At 39.1% G+C, this 17,979-nt stretch overlaps 1 protein-coding gene and 1 long non-coding RNA gene across 4 annotated transcripts in view; one reads left to right on the top strand and one right to left on the bottom strand.

Moving 5' to 3' along the window:
• The window catches only part of LOC100645483 (somatostatin receptor type 2), an 84,119-nt gene that overhangs the window by 18,746 nt on the left and 47,394 nt on the right, over window positions 1–17,979 (bottom strand). The window lies entirely within an intron of this gene.
• Window positions 1–17,979, top strand: part of LOC125384709 — a 121,467-nt gene that overhangs the window by 57,529 nt on the left and 45,959 nt on the right. The window lies entirely within an intron of this gene.

Below are 17,979 nucleotides of genomic sequence, written 5' to 3'. Positions count from 1 at the left end.
TATTCCATTCTAATTAAATTCCACTCCAATTAAACAGGAACAGACTGCTATATCATATTATACTTAACTCTAGTTCTCTAAGACAGTTCTCTATTCAAACAACCCTAACAGCGCAACTGTTGATTTAGATACTAGAACTTAATTTGGAATTTACTTAAACCTCTTGGAACGTTTGAAACACTTAAAACATCGCTCTATGTCACTTTAATTACACAAACTATGACTACACTACGATTGTTGTCGTCGTTCCGCAAACTTTTTGATAGTAGTCGATTCGAAATATTTCTCACAGCTCTCGTTCGAATTCTATTTTTCAGTTTAGTTTCCTTCTACCGACCTTGTTTTATAATATCGCTGTATTATATGATAAATCATCCATCGACGTCATAAATTAAGGACTAACCCCTCCAAGATCATTCTCTTTTCAAAATAAACCTAGCTACGCGATTGTTATCAAATGAAACGTAAATCTTTGGGAACAGGGTAACTGTAGCGAAAACCGAGAATCCTGTTGACAACTCTGGAACAAGGAGAGAAGGTTAGATTGCGAGGAACATTACGGTGATCCGAGTTGACTCGTGACTTGAGAGTTCAACGTTTCGGGCAACCACAGCTTGTGGCTTTCGCCACGTTGGTAAGCCGAACAAGCGGCTCGAGAAACTCGAGAACTCGACGCGAAACAGCACCGGATGTTCTTCGTTGCCCCAATGTTTAAGGATGATTTTCAATGCAGCGAAAGCGACTACGCACGATCCGTTGTTAAAAGCGTTGGAACACTGGCGTTGATCGCTTTGCACGATCGTTTGACCGATCCGTCGCTGTTTCCCGAGACTCTGATGCTTTTAGAAGTTGCAAGATTCAGATTTGCAATTTTTTATAACGAGGCAACGACGTAACCAACTTTGGTAGATTTTTGCTCGAGAACTCGGAGAACAGGTAAGAGCTCATGGCGAAAAATTGCGAAGACTCAGGGTAAGGTGAAGTTCGATTGATTCAGAAGTTGTTCTTTGATAAAGATACGAGTGGCTGAGAATCGTAATGGTAAAATTAATGAAAATAACAACACCGTAGCAAGTTAGCATGCAAGAGACTAACGTCATTTTCCCAGTTAATACTTTCGAATGCTTTATAACGTTGACGATTATCCATCGATTTTATCTGAAATAATTCAATGGAACGATGATCGTCGAAGCTTCACATCGGTAGCGCGAATTCCTTGCTTTGATTAATCTCGCAAATTAGATTGCACGTCTCGTTTGAAAATCACCATGGTTCGTTCATGAAAGATCGTCATTATCGTTTCGAGCGCGAGTATTATTAGCAGGAAAGTTCGCGTTGTTCATCTAAAAGAGAGAACCTCGTTCTCGTTTAACTCGCTTCGCGTTTTCTCCAGTTTCATTAAACGCGAGTCATTATCGGTATCCAATGGAAAGAGTTATCTGTGTTTTCATCGGGTCGCTGCGCTGAAATATTATTCGTTGGTGGCCTCTTGGACGGAAAGTTCGCCGAAATCCTCGTTAAAGCGTTGAACTACGAGATAATCGGGAACCGAAAAAGGATCTCCTTCTCGTCCGACTCGATCGTGAAAATTTTCAAGGAGCATTCAGCGCGATCGCTCGATTCGTTTTCTATCGAACTCCGTTGAAGTGGAATTAATTCGGCGCGCGATCGCAGCACAGGAAACATATTGTTTTAGAAGCACTCATTAGTTTCTGGCATTAGACGATGCGAAATGAATGGCGATATGACGAACGCTTAAACCGTGAGAAAATTCGCCGTGCGTCGCGTTGCTCCGCAAGCTAATGAGCGCCAATCGATCGCCATTATCGGGCCATCCTTCCTATAGCCTTGCAATTACCCGTAAAACGATCGTCTTAACGTTTCAGCAATTTACTTTCCGCCCCTTTTTACCCTGGCAAATTTATTTCCGCATTGTTTGAACAACGAGTGGAACAAACGAAGATTAACCGTACGAGTGATCGCTTCACTGATCGAACGTTTTGATTAAACATTCACGACTACTTTTATTATAAAAATATTAAGAACAAATTTTATTTCAAGCTAATTCCCTGAAAGATGTATTTTCCTCGGTTGTATAGATCTTCCATTTCACGAAGTCATTTATCACGAACGATCACGAGCAGACGCTTCAGCGAATAATTACGCTTGTTCTGGCCAGGAAACAAAGTGACAGTTGCGACAAGATATTATTAGCGTATTTGCTTCTAACGTTCCGAATAACCGCGGTACATCAATTTTGGCGGAAATCCAATCTCAACAGCAACACGTGGAGTTTTCGTATTAAATGTCGAATTTCATTCGAACTGTTTTCCAAATGGAACCTCCCTCTCATTGCGATTTTTTCTTCCTCCGTGTTATTCATCCTTCGTACTAGAAAATATATTCTCGAGAAAAACACGATGAAACGTCTCATTACGTATACATCGTTTTCGTATTATTACATAGTCTCCTTCTGTCCCTGGGTAATATCGCATAAAAGATGAATAGCATAAGTCCAAGGAGAAACTAATATTCTACATTGTATTCGCTTGCTTCGTTCTTTATCAACGTTCTTTATTTTCGCCGAGGAAAAAGAACCACAATTCTGTCCAGTATACAATTAACCATTGTGTATTTGCTACGAAAAGAAAAAAAAAGAACAAAACAAAAAAAAAAAAAAATATCACGGTAATAACCTTCTTCCGTGCAGTTGCAGAGTACTTTTAATAAAGTGCAGACAGTTGTAGAAACGTATCAGCATTTTATCCAATAAACTCGTGGTCCTCGTATTAATTTGATATATTCATCTAGCTACAAAAGACAAAGAAAAAAAAGACAATTAAGCGCAGATTTCCTAACAAACTTTCAACAGACTTACGATAAAACAAGCGCTTAACAACACGCTAGCCTGTTTGTAAGGTCAGATCTTATTCTGATAAATTTGTCACCGTATTACTGCGCGTCTGGCTTATGAACGACTCATATCACTGATATAGTCTGTGTTTATTCTTGTATAAAATTGAGAGACGTGCAGCTTACGAATTTAAATATACGTCGATCTACATACAAAAGTGGGACTTCCACTTGACATCGAGCTTCCAAGGTCGAGCAAATTTTTCACTCAAGTTCTCAAAAAAAAAAAAAAAGAAAAAAGAATGGGAAAGAGACAAAAAGAAGGAAACAACAGATTTCAAGAGTTTATTTTGAAATGTACGTAAGATAGTACAAAATCACATTAACGATGTAAAATTTACAAAAATATTAAAGATGATGTTTGAAGCTTTTTCGTTTGAATATTGTTTATATTAAAGGAATTCTCTATATATAATAGAATCATTATACGGCATTACGTTAGTCGCGTTAATATCGACTTAAATGATAAATAACTTGCTGTCCATAAATATTAAGCTCGTGGCTTGTTATCCGGCAATGTTTGCGAACGGAACAGAGAGTAGAGCGAAAGCATAGATACGATCTCTAATATACGAAGAAACCAGGGGAATTCGTATTTCATGAATTCAGGACGATACCGTGGTATCGATACTTGTTGAGCAAAAGTCGTCCGTTTCGCCACAGAGGCCATTTATTTCAATATCGTTGTCGTAGAACATAGTCCACCGTGCGGAGCATTCGGAGTTCGATAATTCTCGTGTGTCAGTGGTTGCAATATCGTAAAGCTTAGTTAATCTTCGCGTGCAGTTTTGGAAATGAAAAAAAAAAAAAAAAAAACAGTCGAGTCAAATCGACGATGGTCCGTTAATAAACTCGACCTGATTCGTCGGATAAACCATCGATTAAAGGCGGAACAATTTTCGAGTGGAAACGATCGCGCTTGATACTTCAGCGAGGGGAATACGTTGTGAAACTCCATCTACGGACCTTGTAACATCGTTTTACGACCGTCGGAGAAGATGTGCTGGTTACATCGGCAGTCGGTTTACACGCAGCGTCGATCAATACCTATAGCTTGGAATTAAATTCAGAAATTCACGTAATTTACGTGGAACCGATAATATAGGGTTTCGCTACGTCGAATTGGTATTCTTGGAATTTTGAATTATGTGACAGCTATTGCTAGTTGCTCGACCTTATTTTACATCACAACTACCGACGAATGATGTATGAAACTGCTACCAAGAAATCAAAATGAAATGTGTATGAGAAAATACATAATGTTACGTAATACAAGAGGAAAACAAGCTTGCACGTGTTTATAGATTTAATGGAGAATTATTCAAATTTCTAAATATTCACCCTGGTGCTAATCTATAAAATTTCTATCAAAATTTTGCAACTGATCGTTTTCTATTCCGACGTAACCTTAGTAATTCTTAACACGCTAGTTTCTCATTTCGGCGATGCTTCTTATGCGAATTTTCATTAATAATCGAATGGACTGACTTTTGAACGTTCAATTATTTAGTCGACACGAACAGAAATGTGGCTGATAAATTATTAAATTTAATTCATATTCCTAGTGTGTTAATCTTTCCCTCCACAGGCGGATGAAATATTATAAGTTAGATTTAATTCCAACAAAGGATAGATCGACAAAATTTAGGTACAGTTCTTTCATTCCGATCGTCAAAGGAATTTTCGGATCCGAGTGTAGGTGGGTTTCGCGTAGAATATTTAACGAAGTAACCCAAGATCCAAGTGATAAGAGAATTCAAAAAGAGCTCGGTAGACTACGATCTCAAAGTTAAAACGTTGACGAGCAACGTCACGAACGCACGTATTAAAGAAGCTAAAAAATGTACGCTGCCCATAAAATGTTCCAGCACGTACAAAGAACTCCCTCGGTGTTTTACTTATGGTAATCACACTCGCCGGAAATTCTTCGCCATATAATTTATTCCTGCGACTTGTTTCAATTGTTCCAGTCTAAACAATTGAAAATTGTAAACGCGACCTAGAGTTTCACCTCTATTCGTCCTGATTAATGCGCACTTTTAATTTCTCTCATTCTATTAATCCTATTACCTCGTGTGATATACAGCCGTGACCCAAACAAAGACGTATTATTACTCCACCATAATAGCAAGGCCGCGAGTGCTCAGTTGTTACCGTCGTCTACGACGAAACAATGCCTGCATTTCCGTATATGAGGTGAACAGAACTCGTGAATAACGAGGCGACGTAGCACGCGTAAATAAACCTTCGCGTCGCCGGTTAAACCGGAAGTAATGACCATTCCCTCTGCAGTCGAACGAGGCAGCGGCGAGTCTCGTAACCGATACAAATGAATCGATTACGCGACCAGCAATGCGAATGCACAAGCTCTGCGAACAAATCGAAGAAGAAATCAAACGAAGATACACGCCAACGTGAAAGATCTGCCTTCCCGCTGGCTTTCAAATTCATTGTTCTTCCTCATCCTCTATTCCGTCTAGCAACTTGGCTTCTCATATAGAAAGCTGTTCTGCGCGCTTTGATCTTCCACTTTGCTTTATTTAAAGTTGCAAACACGGTATTAAATGGGAAATCCTAGGATTCTAATTTAGTCGTATTCTTGGAAGTGGCCGATCGAGTACGAACGTATTAGCTCGTCCTTTGTAAGAGATACGCTTTACGCATAGTCAAAAGTACGCGAACATTTGCCTATTTTTGGTGAAATTCAATGAAATGATGGATAAACGGCAAGTGGAGAAGAATATGGAACATTTGAATATAATTGTAGAATAAAGCGCAAGTTTCACGAGGAAAAGTGTCTCGATGTTAAATTTATCAAGAGAGAATTACGTGTTTCAACGTTAAGGGAGGATTTACATCATACGATGTTATATACATATTTTAATAACGTATATTGTTAATAGGAATCGACTAAAATAGCCAGTTGATACTTGGAAACGTGACTTTGCACGCGATAAAAAGAGATATTGCGAAAATTATTTCGGATAGCACGTTGAAAATTCGTGACTGTATGACAAAAAAACCGAGACTCTCGCGACCTAATATAACTCGATGTTTCGCGTGGAAGCAAAAGTGGGAGAGGGTGTTGTGTACGTGAAATCGATAACTCGGCAAGATGGGTGGACGCGTTAAATCGGATGCCCGCGAAAAGAACGAAACTGTAGCAGTGATCGTCGGGAAAAACAGGCTGAAATGAAATTCGAAATTCATAACAGTTGACCAGGGAAATGAAATTCCAGTACGAAGACGCAACATATTGAATGTGCTCGCGTTTAGGATGCTTTAGTTGCTACGTTGTAAATTAACGAAATCGTGAACCGTGAACAACTGACGCGCCCAATTAGCGCTGCAACTCTCTCGATTTTTAATCACGCGCCGAACACCGAAGTATAAGAGGAACACGAAGAGAGCATCTTCATAATATCGCTCGTAGTATCGTTTTATTTTATGGAATCAAATTTTTGTAGCCATATGGAAGTATTATGATACTATGTACGAGTCTTCTTCGAGATATGATATTTTCGTTATTGAAGGAACGCGAAATAGGAATCTGGAAAGTTCAACGAATCTCAGAGTCGTAAATCTCACCCACTGGCACAGATTTCTTTGGAGCGGGATTATCGGTTGGCGACGTCGATAACAATCATGTCGAACTCGCGATTACCGTTTCCCATTCACCAAGCCCTTCGCTTATAGTGGCAACTCTCCAAAATGGAAACGTTGTTTTCGTTTCTCGCCTAATATTTGGCCAAGAATGAGATCCAACGATTTCGGTTATCCGATTATTGTTCGTGCTAATTCTTTTTGTTTTCGATAGGCACGCCATTGCCTAGAATTTACATTTACATATCTCGAATCGTTCTCCTCAACCTATAATTCCCATCGATCAATCCTTCCTTCGACGATTTAGCCCAATTATTACGTTTTATATTACGCCAGGTGTTCTAATACTCACGAACGTGAGAGTATATGCTGTTAAAAACGATAGACCTCGAGGAAGAACGAAATTCGAAGAGGCCAATGACTGGAAAACCATTTTCGTTCGGATATTCTTGGCTGGAATAACAGCAACCTCACGGATCGCTTGGTCAATCGGATTATTCGAAATAACCTGGGATATTCTGGCAATTATGTAAAAGTCGATTTCGTCTGCAACGAAGAGCCAGATCCTTGAAATTTGTTAGATTTCTATAGTACATCGAGAACTCGTGTCGTTCCGTGTTTGATTCTCATCGACGGTCTTCCTGCCAGTCTAGTTCGTGCTACTTTCTTTGTAAATTGTCTTAAATGGCACTATATAACAGCCGTGATAGTTGGCGAATTAAACGAGAGGTTCTATTAAATGGTTTAATTAATTTTTGCGAGGAGGTTCCATCGTAAAGAATTGGAAAAACGGTTGCGACTTTAAGAGAATGAACAGTCCTTGGTAAATTGAAGGAGGTATGCCGTTAGCGCTGAAAAGATGGCGAGTGGCAAAGGAAATCGTGAATTTCCGTGTCCGGGTTTTCCATAAGCCGGCCATTCCAAACGTTAAGTAGATCAAAGGTCCGCTTTTTCGTAAAATTTCGGATCTACTCCTTTAAGTAGGTTAATCTATTCGGTGAAAAAGTTCAAAAGAAAAGCTCCCTGTGGCCAAAAGAGCTTTACAGTCGATCTCGGATCTTTGAATGTCAGTATACTCGTACATAACCGTGTTATTAAACTGACTGGATTTAAAGTTTTTATACGTTTATGCCAAGTTTAAAGGTGCAAACATGCACAGAATGCAACTTAATATGCAAAATGGGTATTCGAAGAAATAGCAAATATATGGCGATGCATCTTCTTTTCTAAGAATATACGTCGATCAAGCTGCAAATATTTACGATGTTTTTCATCGATCGTGTTCCTTCCACTTTGCAACGTGGCGTCCCTAAAGGGTTAATATCCGTTGGTGACTGATACGATGAAAAGTTGACACTGCAATTCATCATGTGCCCGCTTGACGGTTGTGGAGCCGAAAATAACATTTTATCAACTTGTGGCAATAAGCTGTGTATTTCAGTAGACCGAGGACCTTGGCTCTAACATACACACAATTTTCGGTAAAATTACCTACATCTGTTGACTTGTATCTTAGACAACGAACCACGTTACGCTTCTTCTGGCACAAAAACCTATATGTACTTAGCTACTCCATCATCGTCAACGAGACGGGTTACAGCGGTGTAATGCAAAAGTTTACGATGTTCGTTAATGCACGCAAGAAGCTGCCTCTTTGACACGGCGCGGACGATCGATGGAAAATGCCACAGACGCGATGATTAATGAAGCGATGTACATTCGGTTTTATCTGTATATTCCTAAAGGTCGAACCAAGCTTTTTCGGCGTCTGTCGAACTTTAATTTAATTAATTCGTGGCCCAGATTCCTCTCGTTTATTTACGATGACGTTTTATAAATATCAAACTGAACAGCCACGATGTTCAAACGGGTAATTTACTTTTTGCCTCCCGATGTAAAGTGGAAACTACGTAGTTTATCCGCGTTTCATCGGCAGATACAAAGTTTTTAAACCACTCGTACGAGTTTACAGGCTGGCTTCGTGAAAAACAGGCTTCGCACAGTTTATGGCTCCAACTCGCTCTAACAGGCCAGCTCGCGGAACACCGCTCCTGATACTTTCTCCTTTTCTTTCACATTTTTTTTTGCTTGGAATTAGAGCGCTCGTGGGAAGAGGATTTTGGAAAAAATAAAGGTTTTGGTTTAATTTAAGTACCTTAAAGTGTATTGTTATTATATTAGTTTGTTATTATATTATTATTATATAAGCTTCAGTTGTACAAATTACAAGATATTTTTCATTTTCTCTTCAGTTCCCTCAATCCTGAAATCCAACATTTCCATATATGTATATATACAATACTTATCTAGAATTCATGGTTTGAAGAGGGCCAATAGAAGTTTTTACATTCATCCGAAGATCGTCCTCTGCCAAAGTGGCTCTTTGATACGAACGCCTAACCCCAGGTATAAGATCGGTTTCCGACAGAGTTTCCAACAAACTTAGACACTGAATTTATCCAAGTACATACATCAAAGGCATTATAAAGTGGGAGAAAAATGGGGGATCGTTCTGCGAGTGTCTTGAAAGAAACCCGTGCCTTTTTCATTCAACGTTTCCCAATTCCCTTATATATCGAGCTATCCGCGACGATCCCTTTACGAAACTACGTTCTCGACGTTTTTATAGACTCGAAGAAATATTCGAAGCCGTAAAGATGACCGACTTGGAATTGGCCAACTTCTTTCCCCGCGGGGTTGACAAACTTTCGGACTGTGTCTCGAAAATTACCCGCGAGTATCGAACGCGCGTTTACATCGAGCGCGCCCGTAGAAACAGCGAGACAATTGTTTCGCGAATGTTGCATCCGCGGGTATGTCATCTTTCGTCGAGGTTTCCTTGAAATAGAGAAAATTTTTCAGGTAGCGAAGCATCTTGAAATATTCGTAGTTGTTCGTAACAAATCATCGTTCGTAACAAGATGATCGTTTCGATATCACTGTGCGATACGAGGAGTTTCAACGTCACGTACTTGTTCAACTTCGATCGATTCCATCGGGACGATAACGACTCTTTTGCAGCTGTTTCGAGAATCGCAACGAGAGTTGACGTACGTGCTGCACCGAGATCGACCCACGCGAATATCAACGTGATAACGCTATAATACCGCATTGTGCTTGTAGTCAAGCGATTTAAAAGTTCTCCGACGATACCCCGTGAGACGGACCAATTACCGAAACTAGCAGCTTCTGATGGAACTGCTGCTACGTGAACGACAATCTCCTCTGGAGATCTGGCCCGCGTCTCATTTCGCCTAACTTTGACTCGTTCCGTGGTAGCAGAGTTGGACGATTTGGTGTTTGAGCGACGATTACTTGGTGGAAGTTCCTTGTAGATCTTTAGTGGTACAAACTTTAAGAAAAGAGCGACGAGTGAAAGAAAAAAAGAATGGAACTGGAGCTGTAAGATAATATTTTGACGTCACGTTCGTATATAAAGATATTATTCAGAAAGAATAATAGGGAGAAACTAACGTAAAAATATACGTATATACGACTATCGAGCCATTCGAAGCTTTAAATTCAATATTTACAGAACTGTATTTTTGTGAAACATTTATTTCAATATCTTTTTTAACACGTTGGCTGCCACGCGAATTCTTTATAATTTGTTTAGAAGCTACGTCGAAATATACTACGGCGTAACATTTAATCCTTGCAAAATATTATATTTTATTTGCACACTTTTTTCTCACAACATTATCCTAATCATTAACATTGTTGACAACCTGGTAGTCCATAAAGTGTATCGTATTTAGAAGAAGAATTAGTAACGCGAGTCACCCACGACTAATCAACGTGTTAATAATATCGACAAACATACGTATCGCAAAGAGATAGTATAAATAATCTCCAGTCTGAAGATAAATTTTGATATACAATGCCTGTGATCCTAACTTTTCTTTGCGTTTTAATCCATTCATTTTTCGTGCATGTATCGTAGACTCGTGGTCACAGATTGTACCACGGAACGTTTAGCGTGAAACAATTAATACGCGAATGGCTTAATCATTCAGTTTCTAACTTAACGCCAATCAGAGAGATCGAGATGCGGTTTCATCCGACGCTTGGTCGGACAACGTTCGTTCTGAATCTCCTGGAAGCTTTGATGGACATATCGGCGCCCGATCCCATCGATTCGAAATTTCTCACGGACACGCCGCCGGCTGTCGCGCGAGCAGAGTCTTCCTTTCCGGAATTTATGCGACACAGCTTTAGGGCCGTCGTAAACTCGCGACGAAACGACGAATCTCGGTCGAGGGACGATTTGCCGACGCTGAAACGGGGCCGCGATGAAACAACTTCTGGAAACGCGACACGATTCCAGCGTACAATGCCGAGGAGATGATACGAAACGCGATAGAAGAATTTACGAGGAATTGTTCGAGAAGAATGCGTGCATCGAGGATGATCGCGGTCTAACGATATCACCGAGACGTTTTATGTTTCCAGACGAAATAACGTTAATTAAAGGAATCGCATGAATCGAATAGTTGGAAACATATCTTATTCGTGGAATTTAATCGAAACTTTGTAGGATGAAATGGCGGATGGAAGTGGAATATTTTTGTTCTAGCCAAAGCCAGGCTAATTCAAGATGACAGTTAGTTTGAAAGTAAGTTACGTATTTATATAATATATATACGCTGTCTTGCTTCTTTCCCTGCGTCTCCTACAATGATATTAATTTGCAGTGGATAACGTTTGTCAACGTACACGTGCTCCATTTATAATTTTGTATATTGATAACACGAAGAGATGTGCATTCACTGCGAATGCAATACGCAAAATGAACAATTGAATAAATGATGAGCAGCAATAATATTAAATTACGATTTGAAGCATAACTCAATAATAAATTAATCAGTTATAAATTAATTTCCGCGTTATATTGGGAAATAATAGAAAAAACGTGAGTTAATTTGGCACACGGATAAAGATTTGTAAAAATTATCTCGTATTGTAAAGTTTCTATCGAAATTGATACGAACCCGCTCGTATTTTCTTCGACCCATGAATTTCCCTAGTATAACGTTGCTCGAAGACGCATTGAGTCCGATATTCGCCACAGACTAGATTTCTTCTAAAATTCTAAACCATTTCACGCAAGTACTTGTCATTTTTCCCGTGCATAAAGTCGATGTATCCTTAACGGATTTCCTCTGTTAAGAGGATCGTTGGAGAAGTAGAAATTTTTCAAAGGACCCTCCGAACAGAGGTACGAATTTACGCTTCGCTTGGAAGTATTCCGCTGAGAAGTCACGTTCCGAGAAAGAAAAAGTGCCTGCTCAAAATGCGATGTTTAAAGTCGTGTATCGCGTGCTGCGCGGCATTCTCGTTCTAACTTCGCGTTGTTACGTCGGTGGAACTCCTGTGAAATTTTCATGAATCGTTAATGTATTTCACCGTGGTGGCGATAAAGGGGCGCTTCGAAACACGAGCCAGATCCCCCGTTGGAAAACCGAAACACGAGGAATTGTAGTGGTCGCGCGATGCCTTGACACCCTGCGAAGAAACGCGAGCTTTTTCAATGTATAATTCGCACATCGCACGATTTCTCGGAAGAAATGTTCATGCACGAAAAAACGTCTCGCGCTAATTCTTCCAATCTATCAGAAGCATTCGAGATTTAATGGAAGAACGATTTCCCAGAGCCATAACATCCAAGGAACATTTTTACCACGTTTTCTTCCTTCGTTTCGTTCTATGAATTCGATCGTTCTATTTTCCGCGATTAACTTGCTCGCTGGAAGAAATACAGCGAGCATCATACAGCAAAAACAGAAAGAGAAATATCGAGGCAACGGTAGATCGTTGGTATTTATTCTCTGTCGGAGCGCGTCTAAAATAACAAGTAACATCAGCGACGAGTCGTGCAGGCAACATGCGTTTCGTTGCGATAACGTTTGTTCAAACATCGAAATTGGAAATCGCCGACAAGCAAAGTCAGATAAACTGGTGCGCTGAAAAACGATTGCTCGCGAGGCAGCGAATGATTATTTCGAAAAGCGAGCCTCGCGAACGGGAATATCAGCAATGAAACACGAACGATCGAAAGAGCAACGATCGATGGAAAATAATAGCCAAAAAGTTTACTACCTGTCAATAAAAGATTCTCGCGATTGTTCAAGCGGATTCACCTCGAATTAACTGGTTCCGTGTTGCTGTACCGATAACCAACCAATTGTTTCGCTGCTTTCTCACAGTTTGTATGCTCGTTCACGCGATTTCGTGTGATTTTGAGATTACAGGACGAAGTACGATTTGCGAATTTCAAATAAGTTTAGTAGAATTTATATATATATATATATATACTTCGTTTATACGAGCAAGATAATTTTCAATTTTAGGTGTGTGTATGCGTGCATGTGCGTGCGTGCGCGTGTGTGTGTGTGTGTGTGTGTCTGTGATTTGAAAGCCGAGCTTTTATTATCCGAACTATCTTTTATCGCGCAATAAAATGGAATCTTAGCTATATACGAGAGTGTTTTTATAATTACAATGTGGATTTATTTACGCATATTCGAGCTTTTACGAAGCTACGTAAAGGGAATTTTAAAGCAGAGATTCGTTTCGCTTATTAAATATTACGACGAGTATCGAACTTTGAATATTTTGCATTCGTATATTTTTGTATATTACGTACAATCTATGCACAACTAAAGTTTCCATAAATCCATATATGTATGTTATGTCCATAATCTACTTACGATATTACATGTACGCAAGCATTTGTTCGTGTAGAATAATTTACGTAATTGCCTTTTGGAATCATTACATATATTGTATCGTCAGCTAATTCTATTATTGCCAAAATAATATAGAGATTAATAAAATATCTAAAATTAATGCTACAAATATCAATAATAATGTTCTCAACTTGCACCAAATTTTGAGACTAAAAAGTTTGCTAAGATACCGCAATTCAAACCGAATTTTCTTTTAAATTCATACTTTGTATAAAATATGTGGCTCTAATTTTTGACCGGTATTATTCGTGAACACGATACAAAAATAGTTTAACAAAACACACGGTGCACGACTTTGGTATTCTGAACGCCAGTTGAACGTGGTAGTTAGCAATTCCTACTATGGGAATTATTCGTTTGTCGAATCTTGTCCATTGACATATTCGAGTAAATATTATTGAGATTTGTATAATTCTGTGTGCTAGATTAGATTAGCCGCGTAGTAATGACGCACGTATGTGAATATGAGTGTATGGAAGCGTGTGTGTGCACAGCGTCAGATGAATGTAACTGTTTCGTTGACAGTGTGGTATGGAAGATGGTGAGACAAAGAAAGTGCTGAGACGCGTACAAATGTAAATCGACGAAGATCCTGGAAATCGTTTATTAAATAAATCTAAATCTATTATATTTTAATATGAATTCTAAGTGGAATCTAAGTGTTCCTTCTCCACAATTCTCAACAAGTATAAAAAGGGATTATAATTGCACAGACAGAATTGATATTTGTACAATTGATCGTAAGATTCGAAGATCGACTTTTGCTCTAATTATTATGAATCTTCGACCAGGTAAATGTTACGTGCTGCTTTTCGAAGAGCGACGGTTTATAACGCTATTATGTAACGAAGGGATTCCTACCTGGTGTAATCCTCATTTCGTTTGGTTAATTTGCCAGTTAGCTTGGGACGAGTACAATGTTCCGTATCAGACGAATCGGATTAATAATATAGAAGTTTCCACGGTGGCACCTGCGTGATTCCAAAATTTTCATATGATCAGTTTCGATGATTCCAAAAGCAGAAAAGATGAAAGATCCAAAAAAGGTTTTGCAAGACATTCTTTTTGTTAAAAAGATTGGTGGACTATAAACGTGTTCGATAATCCTTCAGGTTCTTTAAATCGTTTCGTGAAGCGCTTTCAAAGCAGTGCTTGTCTTCGATAAACCTGGCTGAAAGTGAAATTACACTGAACGAGCCTTTATTCTCTCATTTCCAAATTTTCCCTTTCCATCCGAGTGCATTTCATAAATTAATTATTCTGTTGAATCGTTTCACCAGTTCACCGAGGGCTACCTCCTCCCCCTCCCCCCTTTCTCTCTGTATGCTTCCATCGATCGATAAATCCTGGCCAAGCGAATTATGGATGAATAATTCACACATACATAGGTACACGCTTATGCCAGTGGCTGTTCGCAAATTACACGACTATTTTTATTTGTCTCGAGTTTTACGGTACATGGGCAATGGGCATTCTGCGTTATTTAGCAACACGTTTCGCCCGGGGAATAAAAGAGTTCAATGTGCACGATGTATCCTATTGCCGAGATTAAATAACCCGTTAAACAAATTATCGAGAACGTGCGTTCATCCGCAAGGTGTATAAAATATGTACAAAATATACGGAGGATTTTAGAAGCAAGTATTTTTCCATAAAAGGTGAGGAACGTTTGATTGTATTCTTTACTTATAATCATTTATATATCTCCAAATAGGAATTTCATCACATCATAGCATAAATAATTGTGAATTTCAAAGAAAATTTAGAAAAATAATGTTCGCAATCCTACACTCTTTCGTGTATTTTAATTTATGTGGTTGATCGGCATGGCTTCTGAACGACGCCCTGTAGATAGTCGCAGGTATGGAACAATTGCGTGGATTAATCTGACACGGCAAAAATTTCGTACTATTTTTCGGCGAGCTTCCACATGCAAATGTTTTGCTTTGGCTCGGGTCGATAATAGATAAAAGTTTCTGTGAGGTGTACGCAGTGCGCACGCGTCCGCCAGGTAATCTGCAACTTTGCAAAACGACAAATGGAAAGTTGACGAGATTGAAAACGTACCTTCGTGCCTTTTAATGTCCGGCAACGTAGGAAAACGCGACGCTTTAGCATTGTAATTAAGCAAGGAAGTCGTCGTATCCGACACATTAATTAAATCGGGAAAAAGCTGTAGCACGGGCAAAAGCTGTTGTGCTAATCATGGCAAGCGAGCGTCGGAACGGAGTGTCGCACGGAAATAAATCTTATTGCGAATCGATACGTCTGTAGCGACATTGGAATTTCTCTTTGCGCGTGATTTTTCCTTTGTTACCAACCCGTTTAATCTTTTAATTCGAAACGCTTTAATTGTAGATACGATGAAATTTATTCGGAACTTTTCAATTTGTTTGCTAATCTATTGCGTTGCGAATATTCGCACGAGTATCTCGATATTCTTAAGCTTTAAAATAAAAAAAAAGAAGGATGGATCGTGTTATTACGACGATCAGCGAGTAAACTGCGATCGATAAAGTCGATGGATATTGTATTTTCACGAACATGGAGAATAATTTTTGAAAACGAATACGTCGCGTTTTCCTTATCACCGGGGAGTGGAGAATATTTGAACAGATTTGAACGATCATGATAAACTATCCACAAAGCTCTTTAGCTGCGATTTCTCACGAATCATCTCATAATTCATATCGAAATTCTTAGAATGATCGACAGTCGCGAGCGTGGAGTGGAAATACATTAGACGCGCATTTCCATTAGGTTACTCACGAACGAATTTCTTGAGTGTTTTGACCAGATAATCGCTGGTTGGAACAAATCTGCTTGTTTCTTCGAACAAAGTTGGTGAAATTCCTGGTCGAACGTTGAACAACGAAAATAATAAAACGACGCATACTTCGAGAGATTCTTTTTACCAGAATAAATACATTTCTAAAGCGAGCAGCTTATAGAATTTTCAATTTATTAAATTAACAATCTTATTTCTTAATTCGAGAAAATTTTAACATTTAGTTTTAATTTTTTACAATTTTCAATCAAATTCCAATCGAATTTAGCCATATTCATCAATTAAATTTTGTTTAACCCCCGAATACCTGAATATTATAAGCCAAGAGGTTAAAGATAGTTCATAACGTTTGCATTAAAGTTTCCAAATGCTATTAATTCTGTAATTCCGTCGGTCGTGTAAGATGGACACCACATGAAATTCAGATGGTGTGATATATAGATATCCGGTTAAACCTAGCTTTCCTAGTCCAATACAACAAAGCTTGTTATAGCAGGCTTATGTGCGCAACGTTTGGACTGTCTCGAGCTTAGATATCCTGCTAAATTTGTACCTACTGGTCTCTGATTACCTCGCGTGGGTCTTCGAAAATGATCGTTACTTCCATTCTGATCCTCTTCAATGTCGCATCCAAGTCTCCGAGTTTTGGCGAATAAACTCGAAACCGACTACCTATTCCGTTAAAGCGAATCGTTGCTTGTTTTCCGCGTTACGTGACAAACTGTGAATGAATCATTCGAATGATTCTCGAGCGTTCCTATTGTGTCGCAGCAATTGTGCTGCCATGCAGAGGCGTTGCTCCTTCTGCCGTGTAACGAGCTCTTTCCACGATAAATTTTCCGCTACAGAGTTTACAGACTCGCTTCTTCGCCAATGCGTTGCCCGGATTACGTGGCACTGACAAATAAACCGCGCGGGAGCTCGCCGTGCTTCGAGGAAGCTCGATGTTTTCATCGTACGGAAATTAGCAACAGTAATTTCATTTCCCTCGAAAAATGATCCTTCTAAAAATTAATCCAAAAAAAGTTTTAACGCACTCGTCCTCGGCAAGATCTATTTTTGTCGTTTTATACGTAACGAACGTTATAAAGCATCAAGTTTATTAACGCTTGTCGCCATTCTCGAACCTCGTTCTATTTTATCACTGAACAGATTGTTCATTAAGACATTGCGTTCCCTACGTCGCGCTTCGTAATACGTTTCTCTCTGGAACGCTCTCCCTTCACCAAATGCGATACTATAGTTCATTCACGTATGTGATAAGCTTTTCATATTATCTTGTTTTTTTCTTTTTTTTTTTTTTTTTACCCACCTAATAACCCGGATCGCAAAGATCGACATGTTGGCGGAACGACATATAACGGGATGATTGATAATCGACGAGACTGATCGACTACTTTGATATTGGCAACAACGTCCAACGATGCGGAGTAGGATTGACGTTAATGCCATGGTTTGTTAGCCGACAAAGCGTCCCTTTAACCGAATCATCTATCTGAAGCTTCGTGATTGTTCAAATCCTTTGTATCCAACACCGATTGACGACCATCGGTCGCGAATCAACTGCGTCTGAACTAATGTAAATTTCATTTTAATTAGAAACATTACGTAATTCAAGGAAAGCGTCAATAAAGTTGCAATTACAAATAATTTCAATCGGGGACAAAATCCGCGACTATCGATCGCGTCTATGGTTTTATCGAGAAGCGATTACTATTTTTACGGTGTTTGTTGCTTTCGTTATTACTTTTCATTCCCACTGTCCACGTAGATTTTTTTTTTTTATTGTTATTTTATTTTCTACTTTACAATTTGTCCAGCTGGATATTCGGTAATTTTCGGTTTTCTAGCTTAATTACTAAATAACATGTGGATGATTAGCTGCAGTTGGATACCATCGTCCACGTAGATGTACGAAGAAAATGG

Source organism: Bombus terrestris, chromosome 3 (assembly GCF_910591885.1).
Source record: "Bombus terrestris chromosome 3, iyBomTerr1.2, whole genome shotgun sequence".
Lineage (NCBI taxonomy): Eukaryota > Metazoa > Arthropoda > Insecta > Hymenoptera > Apidae > Bombus > Bombus terrestris.
Note: the sequence above shows the minus strand (reverse complement) of the source record. Positions and strands in the feature narration are given on the sequence as shown.